Source organism: Anguilla anguilla, chromosome 12 (assembly GCF_013347855.1).
Source record: "Anguilla anguilla isolate fAngAng1 chromosome 12, fAngAng1.pri, whole genome shotgun sequence".
Classification (NCBI taxonomy): Eukaryota; Metazoa; Chordata; class Actinopteri; order Anguilliformes; family Anguillidae; genus Anguilla; species Anguilla anguilla.
In genome coordinates, this window is record NC_049212.1 from 5,311,720 (window position 1) to 5,329,334 (window position 17,615).

The 17,615-nt window shown below is 44.7% G+C and overlaps 1 long non-coding RNA gene across 1 annotated transcript; it reads left to right on the plus strand.

Annotated features, from left to right (window-relative positions):
• The first annotated feature begins 6,214 nt into the window (after positions 1 to 6,214).
• On the plus strand, positions 6,215 to 11,365 carry LOC118209576. The gene is made up of 2 exons (XR_004761735.1): positions 6,215 to 6,826; positions 9,528 to 11,365. It is a non-coding gene; the product is annotated as an uncharacterized LOC118209576 (long non-coding RNA).
• The last annotated feature ends 6,250 nt before the right edge of the window (positions 11,366 to 17,615 follow it).

Below are 17,615 nucleotides of genomic sequence, written 5' to 3' on the forward strand. Positions count from 1 at the left end.
AGTAAAAAGACAGGCAAAAAGTCAAAAACCAGGAGATCAGAAATAGCGAAGGTACAAAGGGGCAGGCAAAAGAGAAGTCAAAGAAAAGCGAAGGTCGAACCAGATCAAACAAAACCAAAAGGGGCAGGCAAACTCGAAGTCGGGCAAAGGGGTGTCGCAAGAATCTCAATAAACAAAGGCTTACAAATAATCGGCACAATGAATATGATCAACGTTCTGACAGGGACATGGTGGAAAAGACTGACATTTATACACTGGGGAAGGTAACAATCAAGGAGGGGTTACGTGAGTGAGGGCGGAGTAACAAACAACATCCAGGTGAAGAACATTAGGATAACTAATTAAATGACAGGGGACTGACAAAACGCGGACTGGAATCACATAGACAACAATGATAACAGACGGCCTGGGTTTAGCAGGTAAAACACGTGCAGAGAGAGAGAGGTGCAGTTAGAGCAAGAGACAGGTGCAGGCAATTGCAGAACTCAGCGTTAGAGCAGGCTAGAAAGAAAAGGGGCGAAGCTACAGCGCAGCATGGAAAAGGGGAGACTGGTTAATGTATTAGTATAGTGATCTAAACTATCAAAAACCCAAAACTAGTGTGTGTTAGTCCATTAGTAATATTCACATGTTAGTATATTAGCGAGGTTAGTACTTTACAATCTATAAGTTAGTAGGGATTAGTAGAAATTAGTAAAACTAGAAATCAGCAGGAAGAAAGTAAAGCGAGACTGGAAAGAAGGGGGGAAACCACGAAAACCCGGAACCACCCGAATAGTGAAATCACACAAGTACAGGGGAGTGAAGCAGCTCAGAGAACACAGACACAGAGACAGTACTGGGGAGACAAGTGACCGGGAAATACAGACTACAACAGTACCCCCCCCCCTAGGAAACGCCTCTTGGCGTTTTCACCGGTGGTACAGGGTGTTTGACATGAAAGTCCTTAACCATCTGCTTATCCAAAATGAAGCGAGAGGGGATCCAGCTTCTTTCCTCGGGGCCGTAGCCTTCCCAGTCCACCAGGTACTGAAGGCCGCGACCCCGACGACGAACATCCAACAGTTTGTTCACGGTGTAGGCATCACCACCATCAATGAGTCGGGGGGGAGGGGGGGGCTCAGGGGCAGGGCAGAGGGGATGGGTAACAACGGGTTTTAAGCGGGAAACATGAAAAGTGGGGTGAATTCTGCGCATGGTGGAGGGTAACTTTAATATAACAGCAGTGGGGCTGAGGATTTTAACAATAGGGAAGGGGCCAATAAAACGAGGAGCTAACTTCTGGGACTCAACACGTAGGGGAATGTCTCTGGTGGTGAGCCAAACACGCTGTCCAACTCTGTAGGAGGGGGCTTTAGAGCGGCGGCGATCGGCCGTCACCTTCATCCTGGCGCTGGCGCGAAGCAAGTTGAGGCGAGCGGTCTTCCATGTTCTCCTGCAGCGCCGGATGAAGGCTTCAGCTGAGGGGACCCCCACCTCCTCCTCCTGACTAGGGAATAGAGGCGGCTGGTACCCTAGGCAGCACTCGAACGGAGAAAGTTTGGAAGTGGAGGTGTGTGAGTTAATGGCATACTCTGCCCAGGGTAGTTGATAAGACCATGAGGTGGGGTTCTTGGAGCAGAGGCATCTAAGGACAGTTTCGATCACTTGATTGGCCCGCTCGGTCTGGCCATTGGTCTGGGGGTGAAATCCTGAGGATAGGCTAATGGAGGAACCCAACAGTGAGCAGAAAGCTTTCCAGAAACGTGCAGTGAACTGGGGGCCTCTATCGGAAACTATATTAGTGGGGATGCCGTGTAATCTAATAACGTGATGAATGAGTAAGTTGGCAGTTTCTTTGGCAGAGGGAAGCTTGGTGAGGGGAACGAAGTGAACAGCTTTAGAGAACCTATCAACTATGGTGAGGATAGTGGTGAAAGTGTTGGATGGGGGTAAGCCTGTGATAAAATCTAATGCTATGTGAGACCAGGGGCGGTGTGGGATGGGGAGGGGCTGTAACAGACCTGAGGGTGGGTGGTGAGAGGGTTTGTTCTGGGCACAGACCAAGCAGGCAGCCACAAAGTCCAAGATCTCTTGTTTCATGGAGGGCCACCAAAAACGTCTCTGAATAAATGTCCTGGTTCTGGTGGCCCCCGGGTGGCATGAGAGTTGCGAAGCGTGGCCCCAAAGGAGAACTTGAGAGCGGACTTGGGCAGGAACGTAGAGACGATCCGCTGGGCAATTACTTGGACCAGCCTCATCCTCCTGGGCCTTACGAACCATCTCCTCGATGTCCAAGTGAATGGCATTGATGAAACAGCTCCGCGGGAGGATGGTGTCAGGTGAAGGATCTTTGGTGGGTGGTTCAAACCGGCGGGAGAGGGCGTCAGGCTTGGTATTCTTTGACCCGGGGCGGTAAGCAAGGGTAAAGTCAAATCTGGAGAAGAATAGTGCCCATCGGGCCTGGCGAGAGTTGAGGCGTTTGGCTGTGTGAAGGTACTCTAGGTTCTTATGATCAGTCCACACCAGGAAAGGTGTTTGAGAGCCCTCAAGCCAATGGCGCCATTCTCCCAAAGCCATCCTCACCGCCAACAGCTCACGGTTCCCAATGTCATAGTTCTGTTCTGTGGGTGTCAGGCGGTGAGAGAAGTAGGCACAGGGATGGATCTTATTGTCCCTGGAGGAACGCTGAGAGAGAACGGCTCCCACCCCAATGTTGGAGGCATCAACCTCTACGATGAACTGAGCCGCAGAGTCAGGATGAACAAGGATGGGTGCAGAGGTGAAGTGGTTTTTGAGGGCTCGGAAGGCTGTTTCAGCCTGGGCGTTCCACTGGAATCGGGTCTTAATGGATGTGAGGGCGGTGAGTGGGGCTGCCAGAGAACTGTAATTACGGATGAAACGGCGGTAAAAGTTGGCGAAGCCCAGGAAACGTTGCAGTTCCCGACGACAGTCTGGCTGAGGCCATTCCACAACCGCCCGGATCTTCTGGGGGTCCATCTGAATGCTGCCGGCGGAGATGATGTATCCCAGGAAAGAAGTGGTGTTGCAACTAAACTCACATTTCTCCGCCTTGACAAATAAGCGGTTCTCCAACAGTCTCTGGAGCACCTTGCGGACCTGGATGATATGTTCCTCCTTAGTTTTGGAAAAGATCAGGATGTCATCCAGGTATACAAAAACAAACTTATTTATCCAGTCCCTCAGAACATCATTCACCAGTGTCTGGAAAATAGCTGGTGCGTTTGTGAGCCCGAAGGGCATCACCAAATACTCCCAGTGTCCGGTAGGAGTGTTGAAGGCTGTCTTCCATTCATCGCCTTCTCGAATGCGCACCAGGTGATAGGCGTTGCGCAGGTCCAGCTTGGTGAATATGGTGGCTCCTTGCAGGAGTTCAAAGGCGGAAGCCATGAGGGGGAGTGGGTAACGGTTCTTGATCGTAATGTCATTGAGGGCTCGGTAGTCGACGCAAGGCCGGAGTGAGCCATCCTTCTTCCCCACAAAGAAGAATCCGGCCCCTGCTGGTGAGGATGAAGGACGGATGATGCCGGCAGTCAAGGACTCCTGGAGGTATTTATTCATAGCTTCCGTCTCCGGCCGAGACAGAGAGAACAATCGACCTCTGGTGGGAGTGGTGCCGGGCTTCAGGTCAATGGTGCAGTCGTAAGGGCGGTGAGGAGGCAGAGAGGTGGCTCGGGACTTGCTGAAGACCTCTTCAAGGTCCAGGTACTCGGGAGGAACCGCCGACAGGTCCGTCGGCTTCTCGGGAGGAGGTGACTCAGGAACAGAAGAATGGGCCTCTCGCAGACAAGATGCTAAACAGAATGGGCTCCAGCCCAAAATCTTGTGCGAGTTCCACTCCAAGGTGGGGTTGTGCTTCTCAAGCCAGGGATGCCCGAGAATGATGGGTGAGTGGGGAGATTCAATGATGTGGAGCCGAAGCTCCTCTTGATGGTTGCCGGAGAGCCGAACCTTGAGAGGAACGCTGGTGTGAGTAATATTCGCCAACCTTTGACCATTGAGCGAGTTGGCCACTAGGGGGCATGACATCTTCTCCAAGGGGATCCCCCATCTCTCGGCGGCCCCAGCGTCCAGGAAGTTCTCCTCGGCCCCGGAGTCGATGAGGGCGGTGGTCCCCTTGGTTCGTCCATCCCACTCAATGTTGACAGGCAGGCAAGTCCGGTGTTTGGAGGAGGATTCGGTTGGAACCATACCCACTAGTGCTTCTCGACACACTAGCGGGCGTTGTCTTTTTAGCGGGCAGGCTGCGACATAGTGGCCTGGTTTCCCACAGTAGAGGCATGACCTGGTGTGCATTCTTCTATCCCTCTCCTCCTTGGTCAGGCGAGCACGGTTGACTTGCATCGGCTCCGGGTCCGACATCATGACTGGAGGAGGTTTGAGATTGGTAGAAGGTGCAGCAGTGGTTCTGGACCTCTCAGTGACTGCTCGGTTGTAGACCCCTTGACTGCGAGCCCGTTGGCGCTCTCGGATGCGTGAATCCACGCGGATAGCCAGGGCAATGAGATCGTTTAGGTCCTCGGGCAGGTCCCGGGTCAGCAGCTCGTCCTTCACGCTCTCAGACAGGCCATTGAGGAAGGTGTCGTACTGAGACTTCTCCTCCCAGCCACTGGCGGTAGCCAGAGTACGAAAGTCGATGGCGAAGTCCGACACCGTCATTCCCCCTTGGCGCATGCGCAGGAGTTCTTGCGCCGCATCATGGCCGTGCTTGGAGCGGTCGAAGACCCGTTTCATCTCTTCTGCGAGCAGCGTGGAGGTCTGCACGCAGGGAAGCCCCTCCTCCCAGGCAGCCGTTCCCCACTTCCTAGCTCGCCCGGTGAGCTGCGTGATGATGTAGGCAACTCGGGCCTGCTCAGTGGGGAAGGTAGCTGGCTGTAGCTGGAAGATCAGCCGGCACTGGGTAAGGAATGGGCGGCAGCCACCAGGTTCTCCGTCGTACTTCTTCGGAGGAGGAAGGTCGGGCTCACGAGCACGTACAGGTGGGATGTCAGGCGTAGCGGGAGCCGCAGGTTGCTGGGGAGCGAAGCCAGGCGAGGAAGCCCGGAGTGCAGATATCAGCTCCGCCACGCAGGAGGTTAGGGTCTGCAGCTGGTGAGAGACCGACTCCAAGTGGGACTGGTGGCGTCCCAACATGGCTCCCTGCTGCCCAAGTACAAATTGTACCTGGGCAGGGTCCGCTGGGTCCATCCGGGTCAGAACGTACTGTGATGTTCTGTGTAAGGACCCACACGCAGACCAGGGAAATCCAAGAAAACGTCGTCTTTAATCAGTGCGAAGTTCGAAGCCAGGTGATCAGAGATAGTGCGGTACAGAATCGAGTTTCCAAAAGAAAAGTAAAAAGACAGGCAAAAAGTCAAAAACCAGGAGATCAGAAATAGCGAAGGTACAAAGGGGCAGGCAAAAGAGAAGTCAAAGAAAAGCGAAGGTCGAACCAGATCAAACAAAACCAAAAGGGGCAGGCAAACTCGAAGTCGGGCAAAGGGGTGTCGCAAGAATCTCAATAAACAAAGGCTTACAAATAATCGGCACAATGAATATGATCAACGTTCTGACAGGGACATGGTGGAAAAGACTGACATTTATACACTGGGGAAGGTAACAATCAAGGAGGGGTTACGTGAGTGAGGGCGGAGTAACAAACAACATCCAGGTGAAGAACATTAGGATAACTAATTAAATGACAGGGGACTGACAAAACGCGGACTGGAATCACATAGACAACAATGATAACAGACGGCCTGGGTTTAGCAGGTAAAACACGTGCAGAGAGAGAGAGGTGCAGTTAGAGCAAGAGACAGGTGCAGGCAATTGCAGAACTCAGCGTTAGAGCAGGCTAGAAAGAAAAGGGGCGAAGCTACAGCGCAGCATGGAAAAGGGGAGACTGGTTAATGTATTAGTATAGTGATCTAAACTATCAAAAACCCAAAACTAGTGTGTGTTAGTCCATTAGTAATATTCACATGTTAGTATATTAGCGAGGTTAGTACTTTACAATCTATAAGTTAGTAGGGATTAGTAGAAATTAGTAAAACTAGAAATCAGCAGGAAGAAAGTAAAGCGAGACTGGAAAGAAGGGGGGAAACCACGAAAACCCGGAACCACCCGAATAGTGAAATCACACAAGTACAGGGGAGTGAAGCAGCTCAGAGAACACAGACACAGAGACAGTACTGGGGAGACAAGTGACCGGGAAATACAGACTACAACACGTATCTTGTTACTCTGAACCCTGATCTTGGGCTTGCCATTTCTAGAAGGCACCATTGTATTCTTGCTGAAGATTTAATGAGCAGTATCTGAAGGTACATGGTGTGCATTTGGAGTTCATTCGAAGGCTCCCCCTTCATTCTCATTACCCCAGGTTCAACCATTTATTATTGACTATACATGACATGAGAGGACAAATCCTGTTTCTGTTGATAAATGTGAAGACTGCCATTATGGCCAGTTTGGGAATGATGGAAGTGAAAGAAAAAAAAAGGCAAATGCAAAAAAATTATTAACAAAGCACCATTAGCTAGGCTTTTTTTTCCAAAGCATACCAGCCAGTGCTCTTTCTTATGCAGTAGCCTGCTGGGGCACTGGTGTTACAGTAGGGGACAGGAATAGAGTAAATAAACTGGTCCCATCATTGGCCTGTCACCCGACTCCTTGGCGACTGTCACCGAGTGACACACTGGGACTAAAACCGGCACGATTCCGAGGCACGGCGACCATCCCCTGTGTGCAGCTGTCGTGGAACTGAGGAGCGGGTTCAGAGACTGTCTGGTACTGCCAAGATGCTCAACTGAACATTTTCACTGGTCTTCCTGCTCACTGTCGTCAGGTATGTTAATGACCGTAAAGCCAGTGGCAGAGATGAGTAGTTATATTGTTTATTTAAAAATGGCATTGTAGACAATGCTGTGTAATCTGTCCTGTATGCACAGTGTGCTGCTTGGTCTGTTGTAATTATTGTGTCTTTGTAGCTGTCTATTTTTTTTTTTAGAGTGACAAGCAAATTTCCCTGTTGGGTTTAATAAAGGAATCAATCGATAAAAGTTAATCATAATATTTTAAAGGAAGATATAGAACACTAAGCTGACTCGTGATGAGGGACTAGAAACGGTGCCAGGTGACAGGACGATGTTGGGAATGTGAGACAGCCAAGGTGGAAATGCCAGTCGCCCTGAGAATTGAGGAAACAGAAATTTGGCCTGGAATTTTTTTTTTCTCATAAAAAGGAAGAAGAAATGTGAATATCTGAATTCAGGGCTACCCAAAGCCATACTTGGCCCCAGGTCAGTGGAAGTTTACTTTAATATGTTATCACTCCAGTTTGCACGTAAATTTCTTTAAAACAATAAAAGAAATTTAAAAGAAATCTTTGCTGTAATGTTGCCTAATTAAATAGCAGCGTTGCTATGACATTAATAGCTATTTGGAAATTTACTGAGGGATTGAGGTGAAGTATTTTGCCTAAGGGTACAAGAGTAGTGCCGCACCTGGGACCTAAACACACAACCTTCTGGTGACAAATCGGTTTCCCAATTCCAGTTATTCTGCATGGTTTGAGGGGGTGATGGCTTCACCATAGAAACAAAATAATGACATGTCTTATTCAAAAAAAAGAAGAAAAAAAACTTTCAAGTGTCCCTGGGAAAAAGGATTCCTTAGAAAAATGGGTCTTCCTGGCAAATTAAGGTTCACTGACATTAAAAAGAAAATAGTTGAATGCATACAAAAATCAGAATTACGTCAGAACTTTTGAAATTAGTATGAAATAATTTGAGGCTGTGGTAATTATGGATTTTTAAAATTCTATATTTCTTGTGCATCGGCTTCACAAATATCCAGTGTTATCAAATTGTACTACTAGCTGCTTTAGAAGCACCACCACATTTCTTATTAAGCCATTTCCTCATTGTCTTAACATTTTTTCAACATTTAACATTTGCCTCTTCAAGCCAGCCATCTTACTTACTGTCAGTTAATCAGAGATTTTTGAAAAATTGAATAAAAACAAGAAACATTTTTCAGTCACCAAATCATGTCCTGCTGTCACTACGCATTTCAAAGTGACACTCCTGTGTGATGGGTAGAAGTGTCACCTGAGAAGAAACAATTAATTTTGACATGGCTGCAACTCTGTTGACCCGACACACCCATCAATTAATCTTATAAAAACAACCGACAGACAACCTGGGTCAACCTGTTTTCTTGTTGATTAGAAAACGTGTGGAGACAGCGGAGTTTTACCAGTCCCCTAGTTAACTGGCAGAAACAGCAGGTGAGATTTTACACTGTCTCTGTACAAAAGCCAAGGTTTTTGTAGGTCACACTGCTGGAAGTGTACAAAAGAGAACTTAATGAACCAATTTAACAGGCGGTATATTGTTCTGATTTGAGCTGGATTTTCCGTGTCTGACTGCACTTTGCTCCGAACATGTGGGTCACGGTTCACTTCTGAATGTGCGACTTCTTGCTTGTGTTTTCCAACGTGAGAAACGGTAATATCATATGGACACTGTATGTACAGCGTCCTGTCAGAATGGAGCCTGCTCCTGGAACACAGCTGAAGCTAAGGAGTTGTTGACTTGGCTGGTTCTTGGCAGCACCTTGTTGAATCCGCGGTCCGAGTCCACACGATACGCACACACGGCGACTGTTCTGTTTGTCCCGGAAGCCATTTTGAATTTGTCAGTCATAGGCGATGACAGGAGGCCACCGGGTCTCTCAGTGACAGCAGCCAGCTGTTCAGAAACACGTCATCCAGGCCCACTAAATCTCCTCTTCTGTAAACATTGACTTTTCTCAGCTGGTCTCCCCTGTTGTCACCCGGAAAGCAACACATTAGCACTCCTTTGTGAAAGACACAGCTTATTTCTTTCAGTTACGGGGTCTACTTTTTTTCCCGTTTCAAACAATGGCGTCTGCTCAGTTTGTCTGCATGGTTTGTCAGTGTTACATAATTGTAGATTGGAGAACATATTTTGTAATCTCGCAGAACAATCGCGATAGTGGGTGAAGTTAAGGGATTGTGAACCTATGATGTCATATAATGTGGCAGGCTCCTTGATTTGTGTATCATTTGTTCCTACTATAAGAAAACTTCAGCTCCTTTGCCAAACTAGTCAGCACTTTGGAATGTTGTTTGCTCAAAGGATTTAGGAGTTTGACTTAGTGAACATTGTCATGCGTAAGCACATTTGCATGAGACCATAAAGAACATCATTCATAGTACATACCTTTGTGCTGAAATAATTTTAATTATTGAATTCTTTTAAATTTTAAACATAATCTTATACTGAAACCATTTTAAGTGGTTAAATTTATGAAAAAAACTCTTGTAAAATGCTTGGCAAAAGTTGTCTGCATAGAAAAGAAAACCAAAAACCAAGCACCAAGAAAAACCCCTTATAATGACTATTTATATATTGGGCAGACTCATAACGAAGGTACATTTCACAAGGTAAGCCAACTCCATCCGAGCTAGAAATAAGTACATTTAGAAATACAGTGAGCACTGTCGTCTGTGTATATCCCAGAGATGAAGGGAGAAGAGAAAAGGGAGAAGAGAAAAGGCAGATGGAATGCAGGCGGTGAATCCGCCTTCCGGACTGACTGGGGAAGGTTGTCCAACCATCTGGGAAGAGGACGGAGAGGAGCCGGGTCTGTGGGGACCCTGTGTGGCTGCCAAGTGACTCACGACAGGCCAGGGAAGCGTGTCTCAAGTCCGTCGGGTTATTAGCCCATTCACGTGGCCAGTAGTTCTGTGTTCTAGCATGACGTCTGAGGAAATCTGCTTCCTCAATGTAGTGTACTGTCTGGTTTCTTGTGCATTTCTATAGCATTTTATTCTACAAGGAACTATGTGAACTTTCTTGGTAAAAGGTTTAGAATGGTCTTTTTTGGGCTCTGTTTCCCTGAACTGGTGTCAACATCTGATATGTTCTAGTATGTTTAGGAACTTTTGATACGTATCGTGACAGTTGCCGTGGTTGTCTGATTTATATGTACTCTGTTCCAGCCCTAAGCCACTCCTATTCTGGCTTCTGTGCGTGTGTGAGTGAGTGTGTGTGTGTGTGTGTGTGTGTGTGTGTGTGCGTGTGTGTGCATGTGTGTGTCTGTGTGTTTGTGTGGCCCAGATCTAGTTGTCTTCAGCTGAACAAAAAAAAAATCACCAATAAGGACATTTTACTTTTGTGCTTTTGTTAGGCAAGCCTTGAAGTGAATGAGCAGAAGATTAGCATCTCTAAGTTCAGCAGGGCAAGCCTGACGTCCCGGAGATGGTGGAGACTGCGCTGCACTGCCTGGCCCTGCTGGATGCCTGCCTTTCAACCGTCAGAGTGCTCCGTTTCAGCTACAGCCTCCTGCCGAACGCTCCAAAACCACAATGACACAGATGGTCACGAGATTGACACCGAGCAAGTCACAATCCGCAGTGACTCAGACCAAAAGTGTGTGGGCTCCAACCTTTAAAGAATAGAGTTCATCTGCCCGTGTCTCCTCAAGCGAATATTCATTCTTGCCCAGACTTTCTCACATTGTTGTACACTGTGACCACTCCACCACACACGAGCCAAAACCATTGTCTCGTAACTCTCTTAAGACAGGGGTCCTCAATCTAATCCAAAAAGGGCCGGTGTGGGTGCAAGTTTTTGTTTCGGCCCAGCAACATGACACCCGATTCAACAAAGTAACAAGTAGAATCAGGTATCCAAGTGCTGGGCTAATACAAAAACCTGTACCCACACCGGCCCTTCAGGGTTAAGATTGGGGACCCCTGCTCTAAGAGGTTCAACCAGCAGTGGAGATGAGAAGCCTCGATCACTGCTTCCTTCTGAAGTTGCAGCCTGTTCTGCTCTCACACGTGTGTGTACTTTCACAGTTTCACCTGAGGTGTGAATCAAGAAGCAAAACAGGAACCCAGGCACTCTGCCCATATACAATAATGCTAAAATTCCTTTCTTACATTGGCAGGTTCAAAACAGAAAAAACAAAATACTCCAAGACATTTTGGCATCAGTGAATTAACTAGAACTGCAGGACAATGGCGTTGAGTAGGAAAACAATTATAAGGCTTAATTAACTGCACCTTTGTCAAAATCAATCGGTAGATTTGTGGCTAACGTGTTCACCAGTAGAATGCAAAAATGCCCCTGAGGTGTCCTGGGAGGGTGTGATATTAAGCCTGTAATCAGAGTCTGGAATTTTGTTCTGTGCCCTCACCAAATTTGGAGCCCATTATGGTCGATGTCACGACAAATATTTTATTCAGCTTGGGTTTTCCACAGAAACGTGGACCTGCAGATGAATATCTCCTCTGTCACGTTACGGAAACCAAAAACAAAGAAAGAAACAAATAAAAGAAGTCAGGAGACAACTTCTCGCTTCATACTGACTTATTATTATTCCAGACCTCTTATCAAAGCATGATTGTGGGTTATTAATTATCATGGGCGTGAAGCAGACTTCTCCAGTTTATTATTTTCTTTTTAGAATCTTGTTCCTGAAAGAGGAAGGCAGAACATACATGTTGAATTAAGTAATGCATACAATAATTATTATCATTAGTATGTCTATGAGTATAATCATCATTACTGTATGTCACCTATTATTTAGCAAACTTTTTTCTAGTACTTATTTGACAACATTGATGAGATGCTTGAACTTAATGGAAAATTCATGTGGACAAAAAAATTTATATTTAATAAAAATGTTGTTTTTTTTCTACCATGTCCACTGTTGCCAGTTATGGAAAAAAAAAATAGTTCATGCACAAAAATGTAAAAATACAAAATCAGACTTCTGAGGGTAATTTTATCTGAAAAATCACAGTGTCCTGTTCAAGAACACCTAAAGCGAGACTGATTCAAGACCAAGTCCATCGAGATCAGAGCTAGTTAATCGAGTCAGACTCAAGACTCTAGGGGGTCAGGGAGTCAATGCAAGACCATGACTGGAAGTGTCTTAGATAATGTAACTGTAAGTCAAAATGTACTGTCATAAACTATTTAAAAAGAAAAAAATGGATCCTGAGGCATCACAATGCAAAATGATTATGCGCATTACTAGAGCAGAGAAGGCAACTCTGATAGGGTAGGTCTTTCTATTGGCCTAGCAGCTGGTGTATGACGTTTTTCATTTGAAATCAACAGTCATTGGTTCACGCAGCCTGGGCACAACCTAGTGTCAGGTCATTTTCAACAAATCAGCAGATTAATATACCTCATATTTATACAGTTAGCCTACGTTATACCAAAGATTTCTGGCACTGTTAACGACAGCTCATGTTTTTTAAAGACTAGACTGGTCTCGGTAAAAAATATGAATCTTTGTTGTCCAAGTCCAAGTCAAGAGTAAAAACACATGCAAGACCGAGATGGACCCTCAACATTCAGTCTTGAGACTCGAGACTGAGACTGGTCTCGAGTGGCACAACTCCAGAAGGATGCATCAGGAAGCAGTACTTTTCAATTAATAGAGTCCATTTGACTTTTGTACAATTTTTTTAGAATGCCAGATCATATTTGTAGCACTCTCTATAGTGTCTTATGTTAAAACAGGACAGTGCACAGACTACAGATTACCATTGCGAAGTGGGTAGATGGCTATGTCTTGTGTTTCCTGTGAATTTTAGCCTCTGAGCTTCACTTGTCGCGCAGAAATACCACTTCATCAGCAGCTAGTGTATGCTGTCTGCAGGAGCTCGGGCTGTCGTGTGGTCTGGCCTGTGTGTAGCACTGACTGTCTCCCTCAGCTCCAAACCCGCAACCAATTCTGTTCCTTCCATCCCTTCATTTTCCCTCTCGCTCTTTCCCTCCGTTGATCTGATCATGGGTTTTTTCAGCATCCCATCAGCCCAGTCCCGGTCGGAACCAAAAACAAAGAAAGAAACAAATTTTAAAAAGTCAGGAGACAAGCTCTCGCTTCATACTGACGTGACCTGCTTATCATTCCAGACCTCTTATCAGAGCATGATTGTGGGTCATTAATTAGCATGGGGGTGGAGCAGACTTCTCCAAATTTTTTTCAAAATCTTGTTCCTGAAAGAGGAAGGCGGAACATACATTTTGAATGAAATTATACATAAAAGAATTATTGCGATTAGTATGATTAGGATTATTATCGCCATTGCCAAAGTACAAAAATAGCTTTGTTCCAGCAGCCATCACTCAGATGAACAAGTCGTAGCAACATTGCAGATTGATAGAGAGGTTTTATCTATTTATTTTATTTATTTTATCTTTAGTTTTAGTGGTTTTAGTAATGATTGGAATTTTGAGTACTTTCATTTTATCTATTTTATTTATTTTATTATGTTTGTCTATTGTCTGTTGTTTTTAAATCGTGTCAAGATGGATGACTCTACTGCAAACCAAATCTACCTACGGGTACGAATAAAGTAACCTGAACCTGAACCTGAACCTGAACTTTATGTCATTACTGGTACTTATGTGGCAACATTGATGAGATGCTTGTACCTGAATGGAAAATTCATATGGAAAAAAAAATAATATTTCCAATCTTTGGCTCGGGCCCACGTGCATTTCTGTGCTTCGTGTGTGGTTACGCAACAGCGGAGACAACCATCCCGTGATATCTGCTCAGCGACTGGGCAGGTATGTGTCTTAGGGAGCTGCTTGTTGTTGTTTTTTTTTTCTTTTGTTTCGGAGAGCAGAAGTCATGAGGTGTGGAGCAGATTGGAGTGGAGAGAGGCAGGGCACGAAAGGGGAGGGAGTGATAGAGAGATTGATCGAGGGGAGGAAGGATGGAGAGAATGACACAACAGAGGAAAAATTTACCTCTTTGCCATGTAGATCAATCACCACTGATAAAGACAGCTTTTCCTTCTTTGTAACAACGTTGTTATTTTAAAATTAAAAATGAAAATACATCTTGTGACTTAGGAAAGGAAAAGGAGAATGTGAACAAATTTTGAAAGGACAGTTGAGTTCTGAGTGAGTGAGTGAGGATTATTGCTTTTAGAAACTATTAAAGGAATAATACTGTTTTAAGATGCTGTAAAGCTATATACAAGTACTGCTCAGCCCGTCTCTCAACGAGACAGCTGAATTACGATAGTGTTCATCTCTAAAAAGAGATTTCCTCGAAGGCTGTTGAATTTACCTTTAAGCAAAGGTAGAGAGGGCCACCTTGCCAAGAACAAGGTCAATGATCCTGTTTTTCTCTACGCAAGTTCTGCCATGTCTGTTTGTCCTGAAAACACAATATGTTGCTTAAACAAAGCCAGCACCAGCAAGGTCGATTCAGGCCAGTGAGGTGGGTGAGGGTAACAAGCTAGTGGAAACTCCCCCACAAGCTTGTCGATTAGGCTGCGTCTCACTGGGTCCTGTGCAAGGGAGAAGGTCGCGTTTACACTCTGCCCCGTTCTGGAGCAGGCCTAGCCCACCCTAGTGATTGTTGCCATGCTAGCGCCCTTTGGTTTACTTTACTGCCTGTGTTCAAACCCCCTGGTAGCCTGGGTTGCATCAGACAAAGAGCCAAAATGGCCTTGTTTCCAGGACAGCTTTGGGTTTCCTTGCATGCTCATGGAAATGTTACTCACAGGAGGGTGCGTAAGAATGTATTTCCATGGTCATTTTTAGAATTCTGACTTGCTTGCCCCCGAGCCTAAGTTAACTGAACATCGTTAACTAAGATCGTTTTAAACATTGATAAAAGATCAATTGCACAGTTAACACCTGAGGATGTGAGAGGATCCAGGTCATCTGAGTATTAGGCAGTTGTGTAGGAGGCGATAAAAAAGGTTATCTCTGCTGAAATCAACAAGGAGGGAAAAAACAAGTCTGAAATCTCACGTACAGACAGACCTGAAAAGGAAACTAAAAGAATAAACTAAACTCAAACACAATCGACAGTCTTTTTTATTTTATGACACAAGATTTCCAAAGCACAGCTAAGATTTTTACACAGAACTTAACTTTAACTTACACAACCAACCGTTTTGCATGTGTTGTGAAGCCCCAAAAACCTTAGCTGTTCTTTGACAAGGTCAGGTCAGAGCTAAGTTCAGGTTAACTTGTAATGCGTGAGTTCATGCATTTGTAGTGTTGGCAATAATGAATAATCCCTCTGCCCTCATATACACACTGCAATCAAGCTACGATGAAGCTGGAGAGAGACGTTAATGAGGAAACAGGTCTGCAGCTGTACTGTAGAGGAGCCAATAAGGCGTTGACAAGCATGCTTATCACTGCAGTAACCTTGTAAGCAGCTAGTAGCAAATTATTTATGGAGACTTCCAATATGAATGGTTTAATCTTGAATATGAACTACAAAGGACTGTAATTGTTTAGATATGTAATTACATTACACAAAGTCTGTACTTGATTATTTGCCCTTGGTATAAGATGTCTGCTTTGACCCCTCAATATCTGAGACTGGGAAATCTCATACGTTATCTTTATAAATAAAAAATAATTGATGATCTCATACATTATCATTAGCATAAAAAGTAATTGATAATGTATATCATTTTCCAGTATCAGACGGAGAGGGGTCAAAGTAGACATGTTATACTAAGGGCAAATAATGAATTACAGACTTGGTGTAATATAGTTATATAGCTAAACAATTATAGTAGTTCATGTAGTTCATGCTTAAGATTTAACCATTCATATTGCACGTCTCCATAAAAAAAAAGTACCGCTCACAAATTCCACCAGCCTTGGCTGTGTGGTCATTAAAGAATCTGAATCTGAGTATTTTTTTAACAAAAAATGATATTATCATATATTAGCAATGGACACTTCGCAATGTGTTTTATGACAATCAAAAGTGTGTGTTTGTCTGTGTGTGTGTGCGTGCGTGTGTGTGTGTAGAACAGATACACACGCTACACATTCAAAGATCTATCTTGACGTGCGTTGCTTAAATAGATTGTTTCTGTCTGAACGCATACACGTGAACTGTGTTCAGAAGAGACGGGCTCCAGCTGGTGTGCTGATGGTGAACAGAAGGGCTTTTGGCCTGCAGGGAAAGCAGCAACAGCCTGGCAAGTTATTGATGGTTGGCACGTTTCTGGCACATGAGTGGCACAGCTTTAGCTTAAGATTTACTGGGACAATCGACTCGTATTCAAAGGTGCTGTTTCTCTAGGGCATGTGTCTACAGACTGGATTTGCGTTTATGCCTTTCTTTGTAAGCAAAACTTGAAAGAAACTTGTAGGCTCTGGAATTTCTCTGGAACTGAGAGTACCAGCAAATGAACGGCTACAGGAAGAAATGGTGAATGTAAAGTTCTGAATTTATTTGTGTGTTCAATGTTTTAGCAATAATATTTTTGGAGAAAGTGGGGGGAAAAAAAGCAGTTGCAGTCGAAATGTTAAAGTTCAACTCGGCTTTGCTATCTCTGGGGATTTTCAACCTGAACCACTTCCCTGGCCAATCTCACACCTGTGTGTAGGAGGGCCTTGATGGAGGTGACTAACGTCCACGGCTGAGGTCTGAACTGAACCGTGGGCAGCCAAAGACAAGGAGCAGCCAACGTGTGATATAAGAAAGCCAATAAGGAGAGGGGAAATGTGTGACCTCACATGCCTTTCATAAAAGTCTTTTCTAGAAGTAAAGTTTCGATTGTCTTATCAAAATAAATCATGGGGCAGACAAAACCTATTAATCATTAACAGTATTCGTTTAGATTGCTACATGAGCCTTAACAAACATCCCTTGCAGGAACAGAAGGAAGAAGGTAAAAGAGAAGACTGAATACTGCTGTTTGAAATAGAAAGGAAAGATGACCTTTAAATGAAAGTTTCTCGTTTTCTTCATAGCAAAAATAAACAGGTCATAATCCAGGATTTGGTCTATATTTGTTCTTAACTTCGACAAATACATAGATTGTTTACTCTTTTATTCAGAGATATGAGCTGGCACGTTAAGTTAATCACCTAAACAAACTGTCTTTGCTGGTGGATTAACAAGTAGGCTAACACTAGCAAATATTTCCAGTAAAATTTAAGAGTAAATGTTTTTGCAATATAGGTCACAGTTTCTGCAGCTGGTGTGTGCACAATACCAAAGAGCCAATTCATTTTGGGATTCTTTTTCTTCCATAAGGTCAGTATTGCAAAAAAATATAATAAATAAAAAGAAATAAAATAAATTAGTGAATAAAAATAAGTTTATTACACCAAGGAAGTCAAGGACCTGAAGGTCAAAAAAGTTGGGCTCTTAAAAGCATGGTGTGGTGACAGGTCTGTTCTGAGTGTTTTACCAATATCAGCCAGAAAACCTGCCTGCCTCCAGCTCTTAAACCTGCTCTACAAGCTGCAGCAGGCCCCCAATGTCTCACTGAATTATGAATGCTGGATCAACAGTTTAAAAATGGATAAGAATGACACACATTAACAAGTAATAAAAGAGTTTACAGCGCCTGATTCCCCATCCGGGCTTCAGTTCACAAAACAAAAGTGCGTATACAACAGAGGACTTTTATTTTGGCCTCGGTGCAGATATACTTCCTACTGACATGAAACATACACAGAGGACACATTGCACAGAACACATGGTGAACTGGTGGTCAATTTTAGAGGGTTGAGGTACCAACACTTTAAGCCAGTTATTGATTTGTCTCATGGTGCAAGGTACAAAGCACCTTCTGGAAGGCA